Source organism: Parus major, chromosome 1, assembly GCF_001522545.3.
Source record: "Parus major isolate Abel chromosome 1, Parus_major1.1, whole genome shotgun sequence".
Lineage (NCBI taxonomy): Eukaryota > Metazoa > Chordata > Aves > Passeriformes > Paridae > Parus > Parus major.
This window is the reverse complement of record NC_031768.1, coordinates 13,532,084-13,557,549: the sequence shown is the minus strand read 5'-3', so window position 1 is coordinate 13,557,549 and position 25,466 is coordinate 13,532,084. Positions and strand designations below refer to the sequence as shown.

The 25,466-nt window shown below is 41.2% G+C and overlaps 1 long non-coding RNA gene across 5 annotated transcripts in view; it reads right to left on the bottom strand.

The window, feature by feature from the left end:
- Positions 1 to 17,402, bottom strand: part of LOC107201832 — a 339,704-nt gene extending 322,302 nt beyond the window's left edge. For all 5 annotated transcript variants that reach the window (XR_001520413.2, XR_004496131.1, XR_004496132.1 and 2 more), the window contains exon 1: positions 17,331 to 17,402. This is a non-coding gene — a long non-coding RNA (uncharacterized LOC107201832). The remainder of the gene's footprint in view (positions 1 to 17,330) is intronic.
- Between the last annotated feature and the right edge of the window lie 8,064 nt (positions 17,403 to 25,466).

The following is a 25,466-nucleotide window of genomic DNA, read 5'->3' as shown; positions in this document are numbered from 1 at the left end:
GCTGCCAGGGACAAGGGTGCTTGGCAGGAGATGCATCTTGCTGGGGTTTTTTCACCCTGTGGCTCTGCAGAAAAAGTCCAGCTACATCCATCTATACAGCAAATAAAGCCTAAGTACCTACAACTCCATTCTCTTGCTCTCTCTTTGATGCCCAGCACGAGCTGAGTGTCCATGGACCCAGGGACTGCTCTCCTAACTCACATGAGCCACCATGGCACACCAGGACCCAGCACTAAGTTCTGTGCACTGAGGGTGCTGCCATTCTCTCAGCTGCTGCCAGCTAGCCTGGGCATGGAAACACATGGACCAAGTCTACAAAAGCATGAGCATAGAGGCAACCCTACTGCTTCTGGGAGACCTAAACCTCAGTGGGACACCCACTTTATCATCTGTTTACATTTAACTTACCTGAAAACTCAAGTGTCTGTCCACAGCCACCACGTGGCATTACCTACTTCCATTATCTTGCCTAACAGGCCTGAGGCCCTAAAGGGTACACAAAGAAAAAGCACTGGGTTTCACAGAATCATAGAATTGTTATGATTGGGAAAGACCTTTAAGATCAATTCCAAGCATCAATCTAGCATCACCACAATCTTCACCATTAGGCCATGTCCTCATGTGACATATGTTATTTAAACACTTCCAGGGATGGTGACTCACCCACCTCCCTGCACTGCCTTTTCCAGTATTTTACATGCCTGTCTGAAAAAACTTTTCCTAATATCAGATCAAAACCACCCCTGGTGCAACTTAAGGCCACTCTCTCATCCTGTCACTTGTTACTAGAAGAGACCAAGCCCCACCTGGCTACATCCTCCTTCTGAGAGCAATAAGGTCTCCCCTGAGTCTCCTTTTCTCCAGACCGAACAAGCCCAGCTCCCTCTGCAGCTACTCACACAAGACTTGCTCTCTTGCCTCCTCACCAGCCTTGTTGCTCTTCTCTGGACTCACTCCAGGGTTTGTGGCAAGGCATACAGGCCTAATTCACCAATTCTAATAACGTGAGTCACTAATTAAAAAAAAAAAACAAAAAAAGAACAAAATAGAACAAAACAAAAGTCTGACCAGAAAAATCAGCCTATATCATAGAAAGCAGTAGCACTATGCTAACTACTGTGATGCCATACAATGCCATTTCCAGAGGCTGACCAGCTCACCGCATGCATTTTAGACATGGCTGTGCAGCTCTGAAGTGTTGGGTCAGATGTGTAATATATCTTTCTCTCCCACTGTGGCGATACAAGATCATCATTTTAAAGGTCTTCCCTGGCATGGCTGCCAGGCTGTTTGTCTGAGCTGCAGTGGTATTTTTGGAGACAAAGACTTGGACACAGTGCAGGACAGGTGGCCTGGCAGCAGTGGTAGGAAGCTATCAAACCGCGCAGCGTACATTTCAAAACACAAACCAGAGGGAGAGGAGATAAATCATTTACTGTATTTAACTTAGCATATTGCTACTTTTTGTGACTCATATAGTCTTGCGGAAGACTCCCCAGACAGGTTAAGCCAAGTTTGAAAAAAAGACAATGTAAAGCTTACAGACTGCCAGGCATTTGTGAAGTTAGTATGCATAAATGCATGGAGGCAGCAGTGAAAATAACAAAATTGAAAATGGGGAGGAATCTGTTATCAGCCTATTTTCTTTCGCTCTCCCTGGGTTTCAAGGACCTTTCTATGCCTCATTGGTCAAAAATAAACCTGAACCATCCTCTGAAGCCAGTGTAAAGAGGCATCAGCCAGAAAAAACATCAGTACCTTGCACTCCACCTGAAGAGGCTGTCCACAGCACTGCTGTTGATTGTAGCAGGCCAAGCAAACCCCCACCTCCTTCCAGTGGCAGGGCTGGACACCTGCCATCGTGTCACCATGTCACCTGGCCAGAGCTGGTGTGCACCCACAGCACAGTCAAGCTACAGGTGGCCTGCAGCCAAAGCACACGCAGGAACCACCTGGAACCACATCCACAGCAGGACCAAGAGAGTGGCAAACCTGGGGCTCAGTGGAAAATGTCTCACACAGCCCCTCGTGTGTTGTGCCCGAGCCTTGAGACACTTGTGCATCCCACACCTGGTTACCTTCTCACTGAAGGTCTTCTCAGCAGCAAGCAGCAAACAGAAAAAAGACTTCTGATTGAACTGAAAAGGCATGCTTCTCTTCCTGGGGTTCTTAGAGCCTCCAACTCAGCAAGTCACTTGAGATGTACTTGCAGTGCACAGGGGACTGTCAGGCACATCTGACTGGACTACACATGATGTGAGATTTGCAAACCCAGGCACAGTGTATGTTTTTCCCTCTCAGCCCAATCCAAATCAAAAAATTTCAAACTAAGGGCCTCCTTGGGAAGAGTGCATTGCGTAGCAATTCTTTTGAAGGCAGGTAGTTTTAATCCAGTTACCAAGAGCTACACTAATTCTGTGTACTTCATTTTAAGCTGAATTCCTTGAAAAACAAGATTTTCTGCACACTGGCACTTTTGTCCCAATGCTTTTAAATGTGCAGGCTGTTCTCAACTAAATACGACAAAGGAGAGGCATCACCAACCTACTCAAATCCAACAAGATTCATGACAGATGCAGCCAAACAAGGGAAGCCCAAACTGGAATCCCTGCACAAGAAAAAATAATCCCATTAAAACAACCACAATGCCAGATAGTAGAGTGCTCACGGCGTGGAGAGATTTTATTGCAGCTCAGCAGTGCGTAAACCTTCAAGCAGACCTCACTGCTAGTTAGTCACAGGGTAATGCAAATACAAGACACAACACTATGAAAACAATCTTGTGCAGAGCTGCCCCCATCTCACAGAACAATTTAAGGAAAAAATTAGGATGTCACACAATGCTGCATGCCCTACAGCATGTGAAATTATCTTTACCAGACAAACTTATAAGAAAAGTCATCAGCTATACTTGGCTAGACATTTTCTCCGTATCCTTGAATAATTTATATCGCATTCATAAATTTACTGACTGTGCTCTCTCTCTCACTCTCCCTGACCCATCTCAGCCTGGCCCAGAATGGACACCAGAATAACCTGCTATCATTTCCAGGGTCATCTCAACAAGTAAAACAATCTCTCATTCTTTTATTGCAAATGCACACTATTCCCATGCCTGGTTCTTTCTGCCATCTGAGCCAGGAGAATGAATCATCAAAAATGCTATTGTCAAATGCTTTCTATGAATTATGTTCTGCACTGCAGTGGTTTGCTCTGCTCAGGATTCTCTAGTTTATTGGTATTTCTCCGTGGGATTGCTTTTTGGAATCGCTGAACCAAAGTCTGATTATCCTCAAAAGGGGGCAGCCCATTTTAAGCCATTTTTAATGGGCATGAAATTGAAAGCACAAACCAGTTTGTTACACGACTGATGACAAAAAGTAGCATCACCACAGGGGTCCAGAAGATATTATTCCAAAAAAAATGGAAGATGTGTTATATATAGATATTATATAACTCAGCAACATTTGATTAGCGGGATAGCAGTAAGCTCCAGGAGCACACGTACCAACACACAATACCTACTGCTGTATTTCTCAGTCTCACTTTGTTTCAAGGGCATTTGCTCACATCAGGTATCTGGGGTACAGAATAGAAGGAAGTGTTGCTGATCTTTTGTGCACAAGTTTATCCTATTAATATTCTTTAGCAACTGCAAACAATTAAGTATTCTATGTGGGTTTTGATCCCTCTGACCCTGACTGGGGTAGGAATTTAAGGTGTTGAATGACCTAAGTAAACCAAAATTTGCACCTTCTATAAGCCACACATACACCAAAATTAGACATCCTTCCTCATTATTTTGATGTTGAATAAATAATATAAAATACAAAAATATTGAAAAAAGGAAGAGTACAGATGTTGCATACAGAAATTAAAACTAGATGGTTTTAGTCTAGAAATAAGGCATATGGTTTGACCAATGAGAGCTTATGAAATAAGAAATCCAGTACAGCAGATGTATCTCTGTATTAATTAATCTCTGTATTAATTCCTCTTTGAAGTTATTACTGCTTCTCAAGATTTTAAATTTTTAAGATTTTTTTTTTTAAGGTTGCATGCCAGTGACAGGCGATTCATGTCACAAATAGAAAGTTATTTCAGTTATTTTCAATTTCATTGCTTTTCACCTGAAAAAGTAGTCCTCCAAAATTGCTTTGCAAAAGCTTGTATTAGATCCTTCATCATTTGGCCCGGTAGATCAAAGCTAGATGACTTTGTAGCAATAGAGTCAGATGCAAGAATCCCCAAATCTTTTTCATGCTGGAAGTCAGACTAGAGAAATACAGCTCTTTTCCTCCTTAGTGTCTACAACATGAAAGTCCTGATCACCACTTTTTCTTATGTTTAACCAGGTTCTTAAGCTAGGTCCTAATGAAAATATCATCCTAAGACAATTAATTATTTCTTTAAACAATAACATCTTTGGAGTGTCAGGAAATAATACAATTTCTTTGCAAACCCTACCTATGCTATTTTATATATATATATATATATATATATATATATATATATATATAAACACAGAAACAGAATATATTATGAGAAAATAATTATATCAGGTCTAAAGAATGTAAAAATTGAAAAAAACAAAAGTGATAACATTTCCAGCGCAATGACCGTAAGGAGAACAGAAAATGGCGTAAAGTATATCCATTTTCATGACAAAGGCTGTAATGAGAAAAAGAAAAGTGAAAAACTAATCTACTTCAGAAGTCTGCATGATCTGATCCACCATCAATTATCTATTCCAATCATGTAGAAAAGCGTTTCTGTCTACAGAGCAAATCCACTCTGGTAGTTAATCCTGTTGTCTTGTAGTTCTCCCTGGAGACCTGAGGATACAAAGTCTTATGTCCCTGGGTAGCACTGTTCAGATACAGTTTAACAATGCCACTCATCAAATCCTTGCCGTGTGTATCTCCTTGAAGAACACAGCCAACGACAATCCCATCTCAGCCACACACTGATTTCATTCCAGGCTGATGAGCAGGAGCCCAACTTCCAGGTCTGTCTTACTCCTCTGCAGCTGCTTCTACCAACACCCTCCCTGCACAGCAGGAGTTTGAAGCCACAGCTTTGGCTCTTCCTCACAATATCAGCTGCCTAGGTCATGAATATTTGCAAATTAAACATCACAGTGGGATCTCTGAATTACCAGATAATCAGATTAAATCTCTTGTTCTGAAAATTACATACCTCAACTGATACAGAAATTAAAATGCAATAAATAGGATACAACCTTTCCCACCTGTGCAATACTGTTGAACTATGAAACTCCCTTCACTGTTTAAAGTACATGGTTTCTAAAGGCGGTAACTCTTCATCACATTTTGGTTTTACTTGTAGCCTGGCAAAGGCCTCTTTATTTTTCTTGCAAACATACCACTTTTGTGATCTCATTTTTTCTTCTGCCTGCCTTTTTTTACACAGACCTTTTGAGTGTGACAGTGGTTGTAATTCCTTTCCATTTTTTGGTAGTTTTTTCTTTGAAATTAGCATTCTAGGTTGTAGAAATAAAAATTACCCCATATACTAACTTCAGCATGTCATTTATTTAAGCTTGTGCATTTTATTCCTTTCCTATTAGGCATCTTCTTCATTTGGGCTTTCAATTACACAGAATTTCATCTCAGCAGAACTTTTTATTACATGGTGCTCAGATCAAACAGTAAGCCACAGAAGATCTTTATAGACAGAGTACACTGCATTTAATATATGTGGGATATGAAAGATTTTGTATATAAACAGCCTTTCAGCCCTAAGTAATATATTTTCAGTAATGGTTCTTTTTACTGAACTAATATCTTCTCAAATATCTACAGATCAACACAGTATTTCCTTAAATTATATATATGTAATTTAATACCATAATAACCTTCAAATGCAAAGCCTTTTTAATGCAACTATTTAGCTTCACATGTCTTATATTTATCAGAGGACATGATTCCAAAACTGATTTCAGACTACAGTATTCCTTTGTGCAGAATGTATCTTCATATACTCACAGAAATACCACTTAAAGAATTTAGGAGACATTAGGAAACATTTTCCGCCCAGAGGCAATTGCATTTTAAAAAAATAAGCAAAATGTTTTACTGATTTTGAATCAGTTACATGGAACCACAAAGCAGCAATAGATTTTTAATTACAGATGGAAAAGGTTCTTTGTCATATCATTATTCCCTTTATCAGTCTATCCTCAAATACCACCATCAACCTCACCATTGCACTTTTTTATGTTCTTCTTCCTCTCTGTATCTTCTCTTCATATTTTGAGAAATAATGTTTTGGCATCAGGAAAATTCTTTTTAATTCTTGGCCTTTGTAAGCTTTTCTGCCCTTGGCCACAGAAGACCTTCAGTCCTAGACAACCTCTCCAGGAATTATTTTTTCCCTAAAGAAAATTATATTCATGCTAATACAATATTTAGCTCTAAACATACACATGAGTACATGTATATGTTTTATATACGTTTATATACAGACCCATCTGTATTTGCCTCTCTGTAAACCAGCCTTGAGCTGGCAACATGTGCTTCCCCAAACTGAGAGAGTGGGTTGGGGTTAAAGCTATGACAACATGGTGTCAGATGTGAATTTGCATCAAGGGAAGACACAGTTCAGCCTCCTAAAAAAAAAAAAAAAACGCACACAAAATGCACTTTATTTTATACATTTCTTCAAATAAAGTGCTTGATCAGCTGAGGAACAGCTGGGACTGAAGCTCAAACATGCTGCAGAGTGCCCCAGCTCCCAGGGCTCTGCCTGGTGTATTGTACCTGGCGCACAAGACTTGCCCAGCACAGATACACTGACGGTGGCTGGGGCCCACCCATGTCCCATGGCATGCACAGACCTATTGTTCTCAGTCAGCTGCTTACAATCACTCATAAGTCTGTCAAGATTCATGAGCACTTCTTAAATACAATTGTGGGAACAGAAGTTCAACTTCCATGCCATTTTGTTCCATGACAAACAGTGCTGATCTTTAAAGCCTGGAAAAAAATGAATATTTTTATGACCTCATTGCAGTTCTTTCTAACTGTGACCCTGATGTTTGTGGAAAGGGCAAAGAATCACATACCGTACATCTTGCTAATCCTTTCAGTTCTTGTGTTTAGGAATCATCCATAAATAGCTATTGGTCATAGAAAATACTCGTGCACCTAAGGCTGGATGCTAGATTGCAACCAGAAAGTTCCTAATCAGTATTGCTCTTGGCATGTATGCCTATGACACTGGTATTTATTTCTTTTCCATTAGAGTTGGTCAGAATATTTCATACAGATGATTTAATAATCAAAATGTTCTGAACAGAGGTATCAGACAGGTGAACAGAAGTTCTCTCAGGCAAGTTTGCAATGCCTGTTGGTGGGCAGGTCACTGGAATAGAGATGTACAGCAGCAGAGCTCTTGTCTGCTTAGGAAAGACACTGATAGTGCTGGCTACACATGAGACAGCCACAGCCAAGTTCATTCTTCTGGCAAGATAGAGAAGACAGAAATAAGGATAGTAAGTTGCAGACTGTAACACTAAAAGACCAAGACACAAGACTAAGAGAACATCACACCAAGCTCCAGTTGAACAACCCAGTCCTTCATCAGAGACACCTTCAATCCAGCTGTAAAACAGGAGGGCACAGCTCAGCACAAATTGGGGGGAGCAAAAGAAAGCAACTGGATCTTCTTTTTAAGCCTGATGGGAAGTTATCATAAGTTCTCATAAGAAGTTCAATTTGTGGCAAAAATTGCAGAGAAAAGATAATTTTAAGGCATTACTTCACAGAGAGATTTCTACCGATGTTACCAACAGTTCCAACATGCCAGTGCTGCTGCAACTGCTGGGGAATATAGATTGTGCATGTTGTAGGCTGCTACCACTGGCAAACTGAAATATGAATTGAACATAAACACAGAGTAGGCTTTCAATGCAGTAACTGGAACAGGGATAGGGTGGGGAAGGAAGTATTTTTATGGTCACAGGAAAAAAAAATGTAAATTTGTTCTTGAGAATAAACATGGAGAGACACATTTTCTCTTTATATTTTTATAAATTAAAACAAAAAAAAAAACTATTTGAAAAAGAATTTATCATCACAATTTAAAAAAGATTCTCACCATATTCCTAGAGCAAGACCTGAAATTTGGTTATGCATTTGCTCTTGGGTACTTATGAAATTTTGTATTTAGTGGTGTCATCAGCATGGTCCAGTGGATAAAAGAGCAGCTTGAGACTCATTGATACTACTCCTGGCTCTGCTTCTAGGTGATCTGGGCATGTAATTTCAATGTCCTCAGCAAAGCAAGCCAGCTTCATTATTTTCAATTTTAGTAGGATGGAAGGATAAATTGTTCCAGTGGGCAAAAGTGGGAGTGAAATAGCACGTACAATTACTAACTGTACTAATTGTGTATGAAATACCTGGATTCAACAGAGGAGCATTTTTCATTGCTTTAGCAAAAATGTGAAAAACATGCAGTATTCTAGATGCAAAACATCTTTGTGTGTTGCTCTCAGAGCCCTGTCAGTAGTAAACAGCATTAATAAAAACTGAAGAGATACTCACAGCTGTACTTAAATGTGATGGATTTTCTAAAGATCAAACTTCTAAACTGTGATTCTTGAGAATGTGGAGCAGAACCTCATTAAGATCCCTTGGGCTCATCATGATATCTAAGTTGTAACTCTGAAATTGTTTTTTCTTTCTGTCATCCAACATTTCAACATTAAGAAATTTCAATATAATCTTAAACAATCACAGCTCTGAAGAGAGCCACAGAATTCTTTCATATATAAGAAATATAAACACAGTCACAGGAAAAAACTCTCTACCATGGTGTTCATATAACCTCTGTCAAGTGCAGTGCAGGATCTCATCTAGCCCAACATAAAAATTTCATCTTTGTCCCTTCCTTCATTTAGCCAATTCAGAAACCTTGCCTGAGTTGGGCACTACATTCATCTGCTCTAGTTACAGGCCAAAAACAGCTGCATCAAATTCCTGGTCTCTTTGTCCTCGCTGTTTAGGAAGGCTCAAGGAACATCATAAGAGAGCAACAGGAGAAGGGAGTACAGGCATCTCTCAAGTTCTAAAGCATACGTATTACTTTCCCTGCTTTCATTCCTGCCAGTAAAAACTTTAACAAAAAACCAATTCTTCGCTATAATATCTGAGTAGAGCAAGAGACTACATTAAGTTTCATCAATATTCAGAGGCCTGAATAAAGCTGCAAAGTTCTCTAAACAAATAGAGAACCACAGTCCTCTTGGAAATGGCCACAAATTGCATAAACAACCACCCTAAATTGAAGTAATATTTTTTTATATGACAGGAATCTCTAAGAGTTCAGATTTGAAAAATACAAGTCTTTGAAAATCACAGTCCTTTTTAACTAGAATGTATTTTTACATAATGTTTGTACTGTTATTAATATTCCAATGGTGAGTTTACCTCACTGTTACAAAGGCAAATCTTGGTTGCTCAGTTTCACCTTCTAGACAGTGTATTTTATTAGGCTGGTGTTGGCTACACTGAAGAATTCCTTCCCCTTTGTGAACCAGAACAGGTACCTAACAAGAGTTAGTGAAACTGGGCCACCCCTCTTTGGTGAATCAAGGAGATAGTGACCTTGGGGGTCCATTTTTCCAAATCCTTTGCTGTCAAGACATTTACTAGCCCCTTTTCTCCCTCTAAATAGCAATACAATGTACATGTACAAAGTACTTCTCTACCCTTACTCAGTACTGTCATTACATGTCTAAGAGCCACAGCACCTCACTAAAACCTCACTCATGGCACACTACAGCTTGCACCCACTTAACTAAAACTGGCAGATCCCTTTGCATCAGATAGCTTTCCTCTTTCTTAAATTTACTGTGGAAAACTGTTAGTATTATGAATAAAGTGCTAAATAGTCACTGCTAATAACCAGTTCTTATAGGATTCAACGGAAAGGTACACACTCAGTGAGGATTCCCCATTTACAGTCATGTTTCATAGCCTGTCTGCTAGCTTTTAGTCCATTTAAGAAGCATCAAATTGATTTCATTTCAGTCTAGTCACTTGATCAAAAAATCATGCCTCACAGAAGCATATTATATATTACTTCAATGCAATGGCATTGATCAAACTGTATTTGTTATCTCTCAAAAAAGAGAATAAAGAAAGGAATAAAAAGGCAGGTTGATAAAATCTATTTTCCAAAAATCACGGGTGACTAGACTTAAAGAATGATAGGAAGCTTAAATGTAGTCCAGTTAGAGAATTTCTTTCATTTTTTCCAGGACCAGAGCCAAACTGATAGGCTTCCAATTACCCAGAAGATTCCTTTTGAAAGCATTGGTGACAAATTTCCAAGTTCACTGTAATTCTCCATGTTTCAAAGCATATTGAAAAATTCAAGCTTCATAACCCAAAGAATTCTACAGTGAATTCTGTAAAAACTTCTGGGTATTAGTTGTCAGGTGCAGATGTTTAAATAAGCCAAACAGTAGCACAACAGCAGCTCACACAGCAGAGGTAGAGAAGGCTGTTATGTGCTTCACCATCACCACCAGCCAAGATACAGTCTTGGTACTTTATCCTTTACTGACACTTGAAGAAGAGAAGTAATTCAGTGAATACTTTTCTCTAAGTCTAATAGACATTTTTCAACCAACAACAGCCCACTCTTTTGTTCTGACTCCTTTTGTCCTTACTAGCTTTCTTTAAAAAAAAAAAAAAAAAAAAAAAGACAAGAGAAAGGTATTTCATCCATTATTCCATTCACCATTGAGATTTTTGTGTGCCTTTATCAATTTCCTAAAGTACTTAACTTTTATTTTATAGAACTTTCATACTCCTACCCTCTCACTTGGGGATTTCCATAGCAATATTTTTTCTTTGTTGGGTTTCCTTTGTCTTTTAGGTCATCAATTCTAACATTCTTAGAAAAAAAAACAAACAAACAACCTGTTTTGTCATTTTTATTTATCTTGAAACTTTTTTCTGTACTATGAAATTGGTCATTTTCATAAACCAGTGAGAACAGGGACTTGAATATATTTATTACAGGAAAACAGAATAAAGTCATGATCACTTATGCCTAATTAACTACTCATTAGTGATTTGCATGCCACATAGAGAAGCACTGTTGGAGAGGAAAAGCTGTGGTATTGCCGACTACAGCTACCGTGACACTCAGTACAGAACCTCTGTGTCACAGAAAATCCTTACATGCGTTCCCTGGAGTTCTGTTCTCTGCTGTGGAAAAAATCACCCAAGAGAAGCTGCTGGTCAAAGGCTCATGGCACAGATGGGGGCTCCTCACTGGCCACAACACTCAGCTCCTCCAGGGCAGCAGCACAGATGGTTCTTGGCTCACCCTGCAGCACCCCTGCACCACGGGTTTCCTCAGATCTGGCTTTATAATGTCCTTCTGATATACAGAAGAACAATTCTGCCTGCAGCCCTCTGTCCAGGGAAAGTTAAGGACATCCCCATTGGATTTAGAGATATTCACTTGGCCCTGGCAAGCTGAGATACAAACTAGATAGCAATTTGAATGGCATTTTCAAAATAAGATCCCAAAACATAAATTCAAGAATAGGACACAAAATTCAGTGAATATCAGATGCAGATCAAGTGAGGAAAAGAGATTCTTAACCAGTGCGTGTAAGACTCTACAGTGGAAAGACTACATTTATTAATGGTAGTTTATTATTTATACTATGTCCCAGGACTATTCTTTCTGCTGAGCAAAGATCAAAAAAAGCCTTTTTACTTTAGCAAGGAAAGAGTAATTTGCTAGATGTCAATGGACTGTTTTCTGTTCTTCTGCAATAGCTATTCTCTGAAGGCTTAAACGGATTGTTTTTAACCATAATGTTGTTAAAGAAATGCCAGGAAGTTTATTCATGGTTTATTAATACTGCAGAGGGCCCAATGCAGCAAGATGTCCAGACTTCCAAAAAAAAGGCTTGCCAACCATCCCCTTGGCCAGTTTCCAATCAAAGGAAGAGCATGATAGCCAAGCTGCAGCTACAGTGACTTCAGAATCTGTTGAAAAAATAAAAAGTAGAATGATCCAAGACACAGAGCCCTACTCCAATTTTGTACAAACACAAAAGAAAAAAAAAGTCCCAAAACACCACTCACATTTTATTTACACCATCACATAAAGTCCAGACAGGGTCTGTAAGAATATTTTTTCCCCAAATGATTTTTCAGAGTTCAGGTTAGTGTTCTGACACCAAAAGGCAAAGCCCATAACCAATTGCAGTACATTTCTTCATCCTACCATATGCTTTCTTTCCCTGCAGAATATTGATAATTTTGTCATCTGGGTTCCTCTTATCTTTTGGATAAATGAGGCTATTGCCTTCCTAACTTACTAAGGCATTTAGCCTCTCCTTTACATTTGAAACACATATCTGATATTCAAAATAATTATGGAGCCCTTCACTATAAAACTATTTTGGTGACCACCAGCTATACTTAGGTTTGCAGTTTCTGAGACCTTTTAAGCTTTGTCTCTAACAAGATCACCTGCATTTCCTCCATCAGGGCCAAAGATGTTTCCTTTTCAAGATTAGTGTTTGCAGATTTTTGCTCACCTCTGGAATGTTACAGGATGAAAAAGGGGTTTTAAAGTGATAATTTTCCCATGAAAAGTAGCTCAGCTTCTTCTGAAGGCACATTCTACTATTGATCAGTCACTTTTCTCTCTATGAAAATGAATGCCCATACAATACATAGACATATGCTGTTGTATTCCTTAATAGATAGAGGTTCCCAGCACAAAGTCCAGGCACAGGCTCCAAAGGCTGTCCTTCACCATGGTTTGGGGAGGCAGAGGGCAGGGCATGGTACCTTCAACAGAACAGATTCCACTACAACCATTCCCAAGCATCCAGCTCCTGCCACCAGGCAAAGCCTCCTCACTTCTTACTCCTCCAAATTCCAAAGATGAAAGCACAGACATTTCAGATGTGATTGCCTGTCCCGGTTGTTTCAACCCTTCATAAAGGAAAGAAATTCCTTTATTATAAAAGTTGCCCACAAAAAGGTGGCTGTTCAGTATTTCTGCCGGATGGAAACATCTGTCATTATATGATATTCAGGGAGCCTTTTTTCTTTTTCATAGCATATGCAATGTTAGGAATAATGAGTTTTACCAGGGCTCCAAGTCTTGTAAACAGTGTTGATTTTTTTTACAGCATTTTCAAATGTGGAACTACTTAAATAATACTATTCAAATCCAAGGAATGTTTCTTCTGTAATCTTTTTTCTTCAAAGAGAGAAAAATTTACTTTATCAAACTGCATAATCAAAAGGAAAAATCTGGGAGTCTGACAGACAGAAGCCACTCACTTTTCATGGTGCACTGTTCCTCAGTGCCAAAACATTTCTGCATACCTGTCACAGGGGAACTTGAGATAAAATCCCTAAAATTTGTATTAAGCAAGAGTTTTGGTATCAGGTGACAGCTATTCTGAAGTCCTCCTAATGAGGTCATGAAGAATTCTGTTTTCAAACACAGTATTTCTGACTCCAAAACTTATTTTTAAAGAATGTGATGGATTTTAGACTTCATTTTAACATGTATTTCTAGATGTTTTAAATGCTCTTTTAAGGTGGCAACTACCTTTGAATATGTACCCAGCTCTCCTGGCATGCAAGATGAGACAATTGTTCAAACCTTGTTAAAAATTCTTGTCATTTAGCTCATTGGAATTGGGATTTCACCGCAAGTTTTGGGTTAACAAAACCAGGGATAGCATCCTAAGAGTGGATCTACCACTTAGAAAGAGGACAAAAATCTGAAGAACTATGATAAAAAAAAAAAAAAACATGGGCAGCAGTTTGAGGGAGGGGATTCTGCCCCTCTACTTTGCTCTCAAGTGACCCCACCTGGAGCACTGCATCCAGCCCAGGAAGAATAGGAATGTGTTGGAGCAAGTCCAGAGGAAGGCCACAAAGAGGCCTGGAACACCTCTCCTAGAAAGACAGGCTGAGAGAGTTTGGGTTCCAGTATCTAAAGGGGCTATAAGAGAGCTGGAGAGGGATTTTTACAAGGGCTTGGAGTGATAGAGCAAGCCCGAATGACTTTATTAAACCACACTTTTATGTTCAAAGAGGGCAGGTTTAGACCATTTCTTAGGAAGAAATTCTTTAGTGTGAGGTTGGTGAAGCACTGGCACAGGTTGCCCAGAGAATCTTTGGATGACCCAGCCCCAGAACTGTTCAAGGCCAGGTTCAATGGGGCTCTGAGCAACCTGGTCTAATGGAAGGTTTTCTGCTTGACAGGGGTTTGAAATGAGACGATCTTTAAGGTCCCTTCCAACCCAAACCATTCTATGATTCTATAACTTTTCAATATGGTTTATTTATTCAGTGATACCAAGGAGACAGTCTTAACAGGTTTTGCATATTTCTCCTTCAAGGCACTTTGTTTGGGATTTTTTTTAAAACTACAAGTAAATAGCAGTTCTAAACAATGCAATATTACATCATACTGTTAAATACCAGTTCAGGCACTATGTGTTTTGTTTTCTCCATTCTACTCTAGGCTGTTATGAAAATGTAAACAAACTTAAAGCATTTGTTGCTATTTGTGCTATGTATAGCTCTACTCAGCCCAAAGTCCTCTTCTCTTGTTCAGTATTTTGATCTGGAACTGGGAAACTTTTCTTGAAGCAGTATTGTTTTTCATTTGAGAAAAAAAAAAAAAAAACAACAAAAAAAAACAAAAAAAAAACAAGAGAAAATGATTTAAAAGTCTCACATCTTACGGAGTACATACACCCAGTTATAAATATGCTACAATCAGCACACTACACATTTTTTGTAGAAAGAAACAGATGATGGTGGAATTCAGTTCATGCTAAGAAAGCAGGAACAGGGCTTATAAGAATGCTAACATCTGTCCTTAATTTGCTTGCACATAAACCCACGGTAATCTGCTTTATTGCCAAAGTCATATAAAGAAATTGGGCACCAAGCAGCATAGGTAATCTTGAACTGGAGGCCCTCCAGCCTAATTAGACACAAACACCCAGAAGGCCAGAGACTGAAATATGGCATGTAGATTTTGAAATATATGAAGAGACAGAACAGTCTCATTAGCAGCCATCCGGGTGTATGCTTAAGCCTCTGAAGTTCCTTTTTTGACTGAGGGAAGGAGTAAGCCGTGTCTGTGCCCGAGGCTAAGCACAAGGAAAAGCATCCTGCTCCTTCTGGAAATGGCCCCAGTCTCCCAACCCCCACCCCAGCACGTTCCTCCTGAGCTTTGTGCAACTCTTGGCCACTCTCTTCCTAAAGACATACCCGCAGTCAGCCAGCTGATTTAGTATCAATAATGCTGGAAAGCCAAAACATTATAAGTCATTGAAAAATAAGACAAAGCAGCAATTCTGTGGATAGTTTATAGAGGTATTGGTTCGTTACTCACTATTTAGTAGATACATTTCTTAAGAAAGTTAGTCATGGAGTTTTGCCAGAAGCCATTTTAAAAGTGATAACTTTCCTTATTTCAAACCACTGAACGTTTTTTATTTTTATTGCATCAAACAGCTATTGTTGGATACTTTTTGACTACAAGCTTGTCTCTCTTTGATTTCATATATGCATCTATTTTATAGAACAATGAAAAACTATGGGTTAATTAAAGAAATAGAGGAGAAGACCGTGACAATTTTAAGGCAGAATGACCATGGCAGAAAAGGCTGCGTGCAGAACTCACCTCCATATTGCAGATTTCAGGCACTTTCAGGGATTATCTATTTTTGGAACCATAATAGCAGCACTTAACTAACCAGAGGTTGTGATAGAAATGTTTTTATCAAGTTATCTGCCTCTCAGCTATTTGGAGGAACAATGCAAGGCAGCACATTATTTCCTTTTTCAATTGAATTTTATATTATCAGGAAATATCACACTGGCCACAAAACTATAAACAACTTTTGGCTTTAGTAAAGTAAAAGGAGCTTTGTGCTTCTTTTCTTTTTCTGCAAACGCAACTCAAAGGGAACACAGGGACACAGAAGAGTCCAGAAATCTGGTGTGCAATTAAAAATTGTGGATAAAACCTTCTGTTAATTGACATTCAAGATCAATTTGTACCTTCAATTGGGATACTGTTGTTGTACCAGTGCCTAAAATCACCAATCGGACCCAATTTCTTGATAAATTTTATGGGAAGACAATATTTGACATCTAACCTTAGCAGCAAGGACCACTGAAGCATTACTATTACAAAACAAATAGGCAAATGCTAAGTGGGGCTAATTTTTTAAAGAACTTTTCCTAAAGACTATTTTTAATATTTTTTGCATTTGTAGAAGTCTTGTTTGGGATATTTTTTTAAGAATATGTACCAGGATATGCACAGTTCTCTTTTGCCCTTCACTGTGCCTTAGGTTTGATTTTCAAGGAAGAAAATAAAGCAGTAGGAAAGGAGTAACTTGGCCACAACGTGGCAAGCCTCACAGTACTGCCCACGGCCGTGCGACCTCAGCCAGCAGTGAAAATCGGGGGATGCCCCACGGGTAGGGGACCCGCAACCCGCCGAGGGAGCAGAGCCTTGGCCCGCGGGCCTGTCTGCCTCCGGGGGCAGGCGCAGACAGACATGAGCTCACCGCCCCCGCAGCAGCCAGCTCTGCTCGGGAGCCACACAGCCTCAGCAGAGAAACCCGTGCCCAGCCCAATGCTCCGTGCCCAGCACAGGGAGCCGAGATCAGGCGGCCGCATCCCCCCCGACGTGCCCGGGACCCCGGGCAGAGCGCCGGGCAGGGCCAGGAGGGAGCGCACGGAGCAGGCACCGCCACTGCCCCGCTGACGCTGGGTCACAAGGCACCGGCGAGGCCGGTGACCGGCCAGCCTTCGCTAAGGACAACTGTAAACAGGAGGAAATAAACGGGGAAGCGGGCAAGCCTTGGCTGCTTGAAGCATGAAAGGGCAGATGCCAGCTCTGTGGGCGCAGGCCCACGCTAGAGCACGGCGGCCCCGAGGGCACTCGCAGTGCGGGTGTCTGGGACGGGCTCGGAAGTGGGCACGGAAAAACCCGCCCAGCCACGAGGAGGCCGTCGGCGAGGCCAAGCGCGGTGGCCGAGGCTGGGAAGGGAGATGCCCCGGGTGTCCAAAGCAGGGTGGCGGAGGGCACTGAGGGGGAAGCCTGCGAGCCCCAGCCCCAGGGGAACAGGGCTCAGCTCTGTGTTGAGGAGCTGCACCCTCCCCGAGGCAGGTGCGCCGCGCAGTGCCGGGGGCGAGCCCCGGTGCCTGACCCCGAGAGCTGCCCCGGGCCCCCGGCATCGCCCCGACCCCACCATGGGCAGGACCCCCCCTTACCTTCCGCTGCGGGCGGGGCCGCCGCTCGCCCGGCCCCCGGCTGCTTCTGCCAGGGGCGGCGGGGCCGGCCCGGGGCTGCCCGCGGGGCAGGGCCCGGCCCAGCCCGGCGGCGAGGCGTTCCCGGGGCCGCCGGCGGCGCGGAGCCGAGCGGGGAAACCCGGGCTCTCCCGGCTCCCCCGGCTCCCCCGGCCGGCGCGGCACCTGTTGCCAGGGAAACCCAGGTGTCTCCTCAGCCGCGGCCATCCCCGGCGCAGCGGAGGGGGCGAGGGGCGCGGGGGCGGCGGCGCTTGCGGCGCCGTGGAGGCGGCGGAAATTTAACAAGCAGGTTTTTTTTCTACGAGGGGCTGGGAGCTTGTCTTTGGGCAGGTTTCTCTCGGTTTTGGGCACAATAAACCCGCTGGTCTGTTAAGCTAGGGCCTGTTTTAGAAAAAGTAATTGTGATTTGGGCAGGAACCACCAGCCCCTGCGTGCCCGGAGAGGCTCCTGTGTCCTGGCCTTGCTATGCAGGACTCTGGAACAGGTGGAGAAATCATGAGCGGATTTCCTTTGGCTTTCTGACAGTGGAGAGCGATGTCATTGCATTGACTGGTTCAGCTGCAGTTCTATGCGTAGCATAAGGGCATGCCAGTGTGGAGGAAAAGATCACAGAAATTACACCACTCAAAAATTGCCTCCATTCCCTTTTGCTGCACGACTATTTTTTCCTTGCAGTTAACAACTAATCAGTTCCAGGAATTTGAGGGAGGCTGTGTATTAAGGTAACCGCAGATAGCTGGGTTTGCCAGCACCCACTCAACCCTTTAGGCTGGCCCTTTGTGCCGCTCCTGGCCCTCTCTGGCTGAAGACTTCTCCTTTGCATCTTTCTTTTGTGGCAGAAAGGGTGGGTCTCTCAATTTGGATCCTTGTAGTATTCCTTTATTTCCAAAGTCCTGTAGTACTCTGCCTGTAAACTAAAGTAATGTCTTGCAATAAAAGTAAAAATTAATTTGGCAATTTCTGATCATATATTCATTACAATTAATTTTCTTACAAGCACTTGAAATTCTCCTATCCAAGGAGAAGTTTGCAGTGGTTTTATATATTTCCTGCTTCAAAAAACAAAAAATAGGTATGACTGTATATGTTTTGGATATGTTAATAAGCAAGAAATGTGTATGATTTTACTCAATTTATCAAGACCTGACAGACAGATTGATAGCCTCTGCATAGGCCATGTCCTGGCTCTGGAGGCCCAGAAGTAGATGTTACAATTCCATATTCTTCTGACAGTAGTACTGGGGAGACCCCAACACTCTGGGCAATAGTGGTTTCTGCCCCATAGACCTTTTAATACCATAAAAAGTATGGTATTAAACAGTGGCTGGCACTCCCTTATCTCAGGAAAATCACATCTGGTTTCAGCATGTGTGCCCTCTCTCCCCCATGGCTGGCTGGGGTCTCTTCTGAAACTCCAAACCAATCCTATCCTAACAAAAACTGCTTATAGAGGCACTGCTGCTGCTGTCTTGGAAGGGAAGAAATGCAGTCAAATTAGAGAGATAAGGATATTTTGTTTCCAGATATATCCTCCTGCAGCAGTTGCTATGGTTTTGCACATTCTGAAGTTGTTTTGCCACATCAGCACTAAAAACTGTCATAAAACATCAAAGGCATCAGCTGAACAAGAGGCAGCCCAGCACCCGTGCCGTGGGCTCCTTTCAGTTTCTGTGTCAAGATATGCCACAGGTAGTAGTTTTCAGTCTATCAGATCTTCAGACCCTCTGCACACTGACCCAAAAGACAAGGTCCTGTACTTTTCCCTTGTTTGAGCAAGACTAAAAGCTCCTTTGCGAATTAGGACACATGCTATATGTAGCATGTGCACTAATAAATGATTAGTAGTTCCTTCTTCCTCGCTTCTTTGTATAATTATTTCACCTTTCTCACATACAGTGCGAGAGATGAACCTTCAGTTTAATAAATACCCACTGAAGTGGCTTTCAGTGAGCTTGGGGGCAGTTAAAACCCATCCTCTTCAAGCATTCAAGTTACTGAGCCAAAAAAGAGGAGCCTTATATACAGTTGTGGCAATTATCTTTCCAGAATATAAGATTGCCTCTCTTCTCTCTGTTGTCATTTCTTGACGGGCTTTAAATAAAAGCACATAGAGGGTGGGAAAAAACCCGAAGTTTTCTCTCAGTTCAGTGAAACTGCAATGGGTGCTGTTCAGAAATACCTGACATAGCTTAATTCTGAAGAATACAGAAAACAAAGTAACTTTAGAGGTTTTTTTCTAATGCTTTTTGGCCATGACTATTGTAAAGTTCATGAAACTTGTGTATGTGTAACACCAGAGAAATGGTGCATTTTTAAGGTCTCAGCTTGTCACCTTGCATGAACTCACAGTTCATGGCATGAATCGGGCCAGGAGTAAAATGAAGATTAAAAGGGGTATGAAAAGAACTAATGATAGTTTTTTAATATGCTGATTCTTTGTGGCTGGCATTCAGATGAGAGCTGACCTTATGAAATCTACCAGTAATAAGCACTTTCAACTGCCGTTTTGTCTCACATACAACAACAGCACCAAGTCTGAAGTATTTTTAAACAGGGTACCTGCAGAACATCGCAAGATTTAGATATTCTGGTCTTTCACCACATGCACTCTTTCATTTTTCTTGTACAAGAAAGATTCCATTAACTGAGTCACAGCAAAGAAACTATGCAGAATTTTATCGGAAGGGTTATATGCAAAAACTACATGCTACTTCACTGGAAACCAGTGGCACCAGTCCAGTAACTAACATATGCTATGGCGATGGTGACACCACATGGGAGTGATGGGCTGGGCTGCAGGGTGAAAGGAAGTGCTAAGCAGAGTGCACGGTAGATGGAGGGAGCTATTCCAGGTTTATCTTCCCAGTGCTATTTTTAAGTTTTTAGATTAAATCTGATCTCAATACAGTCCTTCTTTCCACACATTTGGGAGTCAGCGCAGCGCACGCACATGGAAAATACTTTCCAGTTACAGCATGAACAAGCTGAGCAGGAAGGACTCACTGCAAGATTGCCATCCAAATCACCATCTGCCCAAGGAAAGGGACAGCATGTAGTTGCACTATTCCTGGAGCAAAGAAAGGACCAGGTAGTTACCAAGTCTTCCTTGCTCTCTGCAGAAAGTTGGTACAGCCCACCTCAAGGTGTTTGTTCCTGCACTGGCTTGTTCATGCTGCCAGTGGCTTTTGCAAAGACACAGGCAAACTTCTCCTTGTGTCACTGCCTCAAATATTCTTTATTCCAGGTACACCCATCTTGGGGTGTGGAGGAGAGAAACAACAACAAAAACAGGGCTAAAAATGTGGTACTCCAAAACAGGAGAAAGAAGGCGGGATGAGAATATATTTCTCCTTTTACACCTATGGCTTTGTCCTAGCCTACGTCTTCTGAGGATGTTCACAGGCCAGCCCTATTTTTTGCTGTTTACCATGACACAGTTCCTTCAAGTAACAGAATACTTAGGATAAATGTCAGAATTATGGAAAAATTATGGAAAAATAGTCTGAACATCTATTCTTTAAATAAACAAAGGCTTTTGTAAAAATTATTTGGCCACTTAACAGTGGAATTGGACCATCAAAGAAGAGGAAACTCTTGCAGTCTATTTTTTGAAATGAATGCTCTGCCTACAAAGAGCAGTTCACTGAGCAAATCCCTAAGACTGTGAAAGGGAAAGGCTACTTAGTTACTCAGTGTTATCTCTACCATAAGCTACCTTATCCCACAGGTGTAAAAAAAAATCATCTGATCTGAAACCAGTAAACTGCTAAGTAAACATATAAAAACCTAAAACTGTAACTTAAACTGCTGCCAATTGTTAGCTGTTGCCAGTGGAAATGAAGGTGTAGGAAAAGTCAAGAAAAGGTAATTTGATTCCTCACTTTGCCTCCTGGCTCTCAGCTGCTTTTACTCCAGAAGCTGTTCAGTTTCTTACCATGTTAAGAAGATGGCCTAAAAGGCATAGACAGATAGCTTATTCCAGAGAAGCCTCTTCTGCTCCAACATATCCATGACACTCCCTAGCTTTCATGGGGGCGTAGAGGATTGCTCCTGCAGACCCACCCAGATCAGCAGGATTCCGCTTTGCCACGGCGCAGAAACTGGGGAGCAGCCAGTTACACCAGAAACGCTCTCTTGCCCTGCACCCAGAGAAACACAAAGAGCTCATAGAGAAGCTGAGCACTGAGTCTGACATTTACAAACTACGAGCATGGCTAGCTGCAATGTCTACAAGCATAGAACTTTCATTCACAGTTTTCAAATGTTCTGCTTCACAGAAGTCAGAAGCTCCCAGTGGTCCCTCAGGAGCCTACCTGGGGTCAGAAAATGATTTTATCTAGCACAGAAGACAGCTGGATGTTGCCGTGATCAGGTTTGGCATGTTGGTAGGTTGTCCCGGAGGTTGGTAGCTCATTGGACAATATCACCATTATGTTGGATTTGCTTCTCAGCTACATGGATGCATAATTTAAGACAGTAAGATGAAACTTAGCACACAGAATTCTACTTGCTTTATTCCTAGCTCAACAATTGCAGCCAGTCAGTTAGTCGTTTTATATCTATATATAGCACTTAATCCATATTTCAATAACTCATATACCATGTTATATTGCTGTACTGAGACTCTGCCAGTTTCAGATCAGTCACCTCTGTCAAGTCCCATAGGATAAGAGGGCCTGTAAGGCCTATTCAAAATAATTTTTTTACCCTGGATGGCCACACATGTTCTAAGTTCCATCACCAGCCAGGTGCCAGAGGAAGAGCAACTGATGTGGAGAAAAGCTGTTGGATATGGTGTTCCTGCCTGTGTCATATCAGCTGCTGAACTACTGTTCTTTTGTTTTCTGAATCTGCACTTGCAGTGCTTGCCTGGACAATCTCTTATTTTAATAGATATTACTTTCAGTTACACTAATCTGGGGGAGGGAACTTAGAGTTAAAGAAGCATATTTTATGTTTAGAGAAATGATAATCATGTTCAGAGAGCAGATTAAAAGGTTTCTCATAATGATAGCAGTGAAGGCAGAAGATAGAGCTTTCATTTCCATAAAGCATTAAGCAAACCCTACTTTACTGCCAACACAATCTGCTGCTGGCTCTAACTATTTATGTTTATTTTTATGTATTTATTATGTGTTTGTCTCCTGCTGTCAAGGAGACAGGCTTCTGCTCCTTACCTTTCAGGAATGCATTAATCCTGGTGATTGGTTAATGTATGGGGAGGAAACAGAGCAAGGGGAATAGGAACTGCAGCAACTTAGTGCAGTATAAATCTTGGGAACAAGCTGAACTAGATAGAGATGGAATCTGGGAACTGTTCTTAATCCTGACAATTACAAGCAGTGAGAATGCACAGAACCCAAAATAACACTCCTGGGTAATAGCAGACTTTTTTGTTTTTTCTCCAAGTGGAAATTTTATTAATGTGCCCCAGGCTGGGGTTTTGAAACAACAAAATACAAGTTGATGCAGAGTTAATTCTCATTTCTGCTTCTGGCCCCAAAAAAAGCAGGTGTCGTCATGGGCTGTTGGCTGCCTCCTCCCGTGCACAGGGCACAGTGATTGGAACAGCATGAGAAGCCCGGTGAAGCCACCAGAGCTGGCACGGGGCAGAGTGCCTAACAGAAAAGCAGTGGGGGAAGTAGTCTCTTGATGGGTGATGTCGTTGTAAATAAACCTTAGGCTAGCCCAGAAAAATTCAGTTAAAACCTTACTTTTTTTCCTGTTTGCTCAGTTGCCAAATTTGCTGAAACTCCACTGGCTGTATGACTAATCATGCCTGTTAGTGTTTCCCCCCCTGTGATGAACCTAAGTCACATCCAGAACACTCCTTACAAACCCAAAAGCACTGAAGGAAAAGACAAGGAAGGGAATCCTAAATTCTGAAATTTCCTGTTCCTGTCCAATTGAACATTTGTCATCTTCTAAACCCTATGAAACTTAACTTTTAAATTATTTTTAATGATAAGTTTAGTGCTAGTTTTATCCTTTCCTTTCTTGTTCATCATAGGGACATCAGTGTTACAATCAGATGCTGTGGGAAGTGAATGGATCAGGTACACAAATGAGCTCTAGTAACAGCAATTTAAATGTCTCCCCCACTCCATACCTCCTCTCCACAGCCTCCATAGCAACCATGTTTTTGAGAATCTTTGCAAAGATTCTCAAAAATTCAGTCTCCAGGGGAAAGTAAACCCCTAAAATCACATTAAAAATCTGAAGCAGGAAAACCAGAGAATTCTTGCACAAAGCACAAGAGGGAAACATCACACAATCTGAACCTTCAAGACACACATCAATTCCAATTTTACAGTTTTTCAATTCCATCACTGCCAGTTTTCAGCATCATTATAGCCTTGTGATGCCTTTAAAAACTAGGAGGGAGGGAGGGCTTTTCAGTGCAGCTCTACTGAAACCTGTGTCTAATGATAATTTAAAGTAATTTATAACCCATAAAGCACTCACAGCAAGGCCAGTATCACAGTATATAGTGATATTTATGAGTTTGCAGGTCCCTGTTCTATTAATATGAATAATATGCAGATTATTAATGAGATAAAAGAGTGTTTATTGTTCATCTTTCATTAAAAATACTAAGCAAGCAATCCGCAGCCTACTGACATCTGGAATTATGGTTTGTGTTATCTGCAGATTTTGCTTTGTTTGCACAGGATGGGTCAGATCATAAGTGGTTTATGGTGCTCTTTAACATACAGCTATGGCATGAATAGGCTGAAAAGACAGATGCTAGGCAAGTCAGCAGTTTACTGATTTGACATTCACTGCATTTGCAAGGTTAACACAACTTCTGTCCTGAAAAAAAAGAAATCAGGGGTTTCTACATTCCCACTGAACCAGATGCGTGCTGGTGGTTGCAAGGAATAGGGGGACTGCTGTCACACAAGAACCTGCATTATGGCAGAGAAAAAGCCCAAGGGGTAAATATAAAATTCCCTGCTTTCTGAGGCAGCATTTGTGCAAAGTGCATGTATGCATAACTACTTCTAAATATTGTTCCATTTGGGGAAAAATGTGGTGGTTATAGAAAAGCAGGCATCAAACTTTCTTTAAAAATAAATTATAGTATCAAGACTAAATTAGCAAATCTGCAACTGCTCTGTAATATCCTTCTGAACTTAAATGTGTTATAAGAGGTCTTTTATATAGAAGGCATGCCATGAATTAACACAAAAAATAAGGAATCTGATATGCAGTAAGGTACATAAGCCATGCAGGGGGGAGATTTAAAACCAGGTCTGTGTATACCAGGTAAATAATAATAAATACATCACTAGGGAATCAGGCAAAGCCTGTGGAGGTGTGGAGGCACAGTTCCTACATTTATCTCCTCTCTTTTACCAAGTATAGCAGCAATACTTTGACTCTATTTTGCTAGAATGTAATTTCTGGCATTGTATGCTGTCCAGTGCCTCTGCTGGCATTTTGTTTTGGATCTCTTTAGATCCACACCACAGAGCAGCAGCATTACCCTCATGATATAGTGCTGCAATCCCTACAACTGTGTGTCATTAGTGGGAAATCATTTTAATACTCTTGTAAACACCATCAGAGAGCCAGGAGACTATTTGTATTTGTTTTACTATCACAGACTAAACTGCCTTATTCCAACCCTGTCCATCAAATTAGTGTTGGACCAGATTCAGGGCACTCTAAACCTGCCAACTCCAGTCTGGCTTGAACTTTAATAGAAGCAGGCAACCATTTCTTGATGCAGACACTGCAAGGATATCTGTTGTGAATACATCTATCGATAAGGTGCCCTCGTTCCATCATACAGAAGGCTGCAATCCCCATGTTGGATGCACAGCACTTTGCTCCAAAGGTTTTATTACAGGTTTTACACTTCACATTGGCAGAACTTTTCATTTTCCCACATGGAGAAAATGTAGGTGTATAAAATATTGGATAATCTTCTTACATAAAATATCTTACATTTTTATGTAAGAATATAGTCTATATTTAGTCCAAAGTCTTCCCCTCTGAGGTAACTCTTGGTTTTAACCCAAGAAGAAGGAGAAATCTTGGCAGAGTGTTGAAAGAGAGATTTTCTGACCTAGTCACTGGAAGAGATGGTATGAT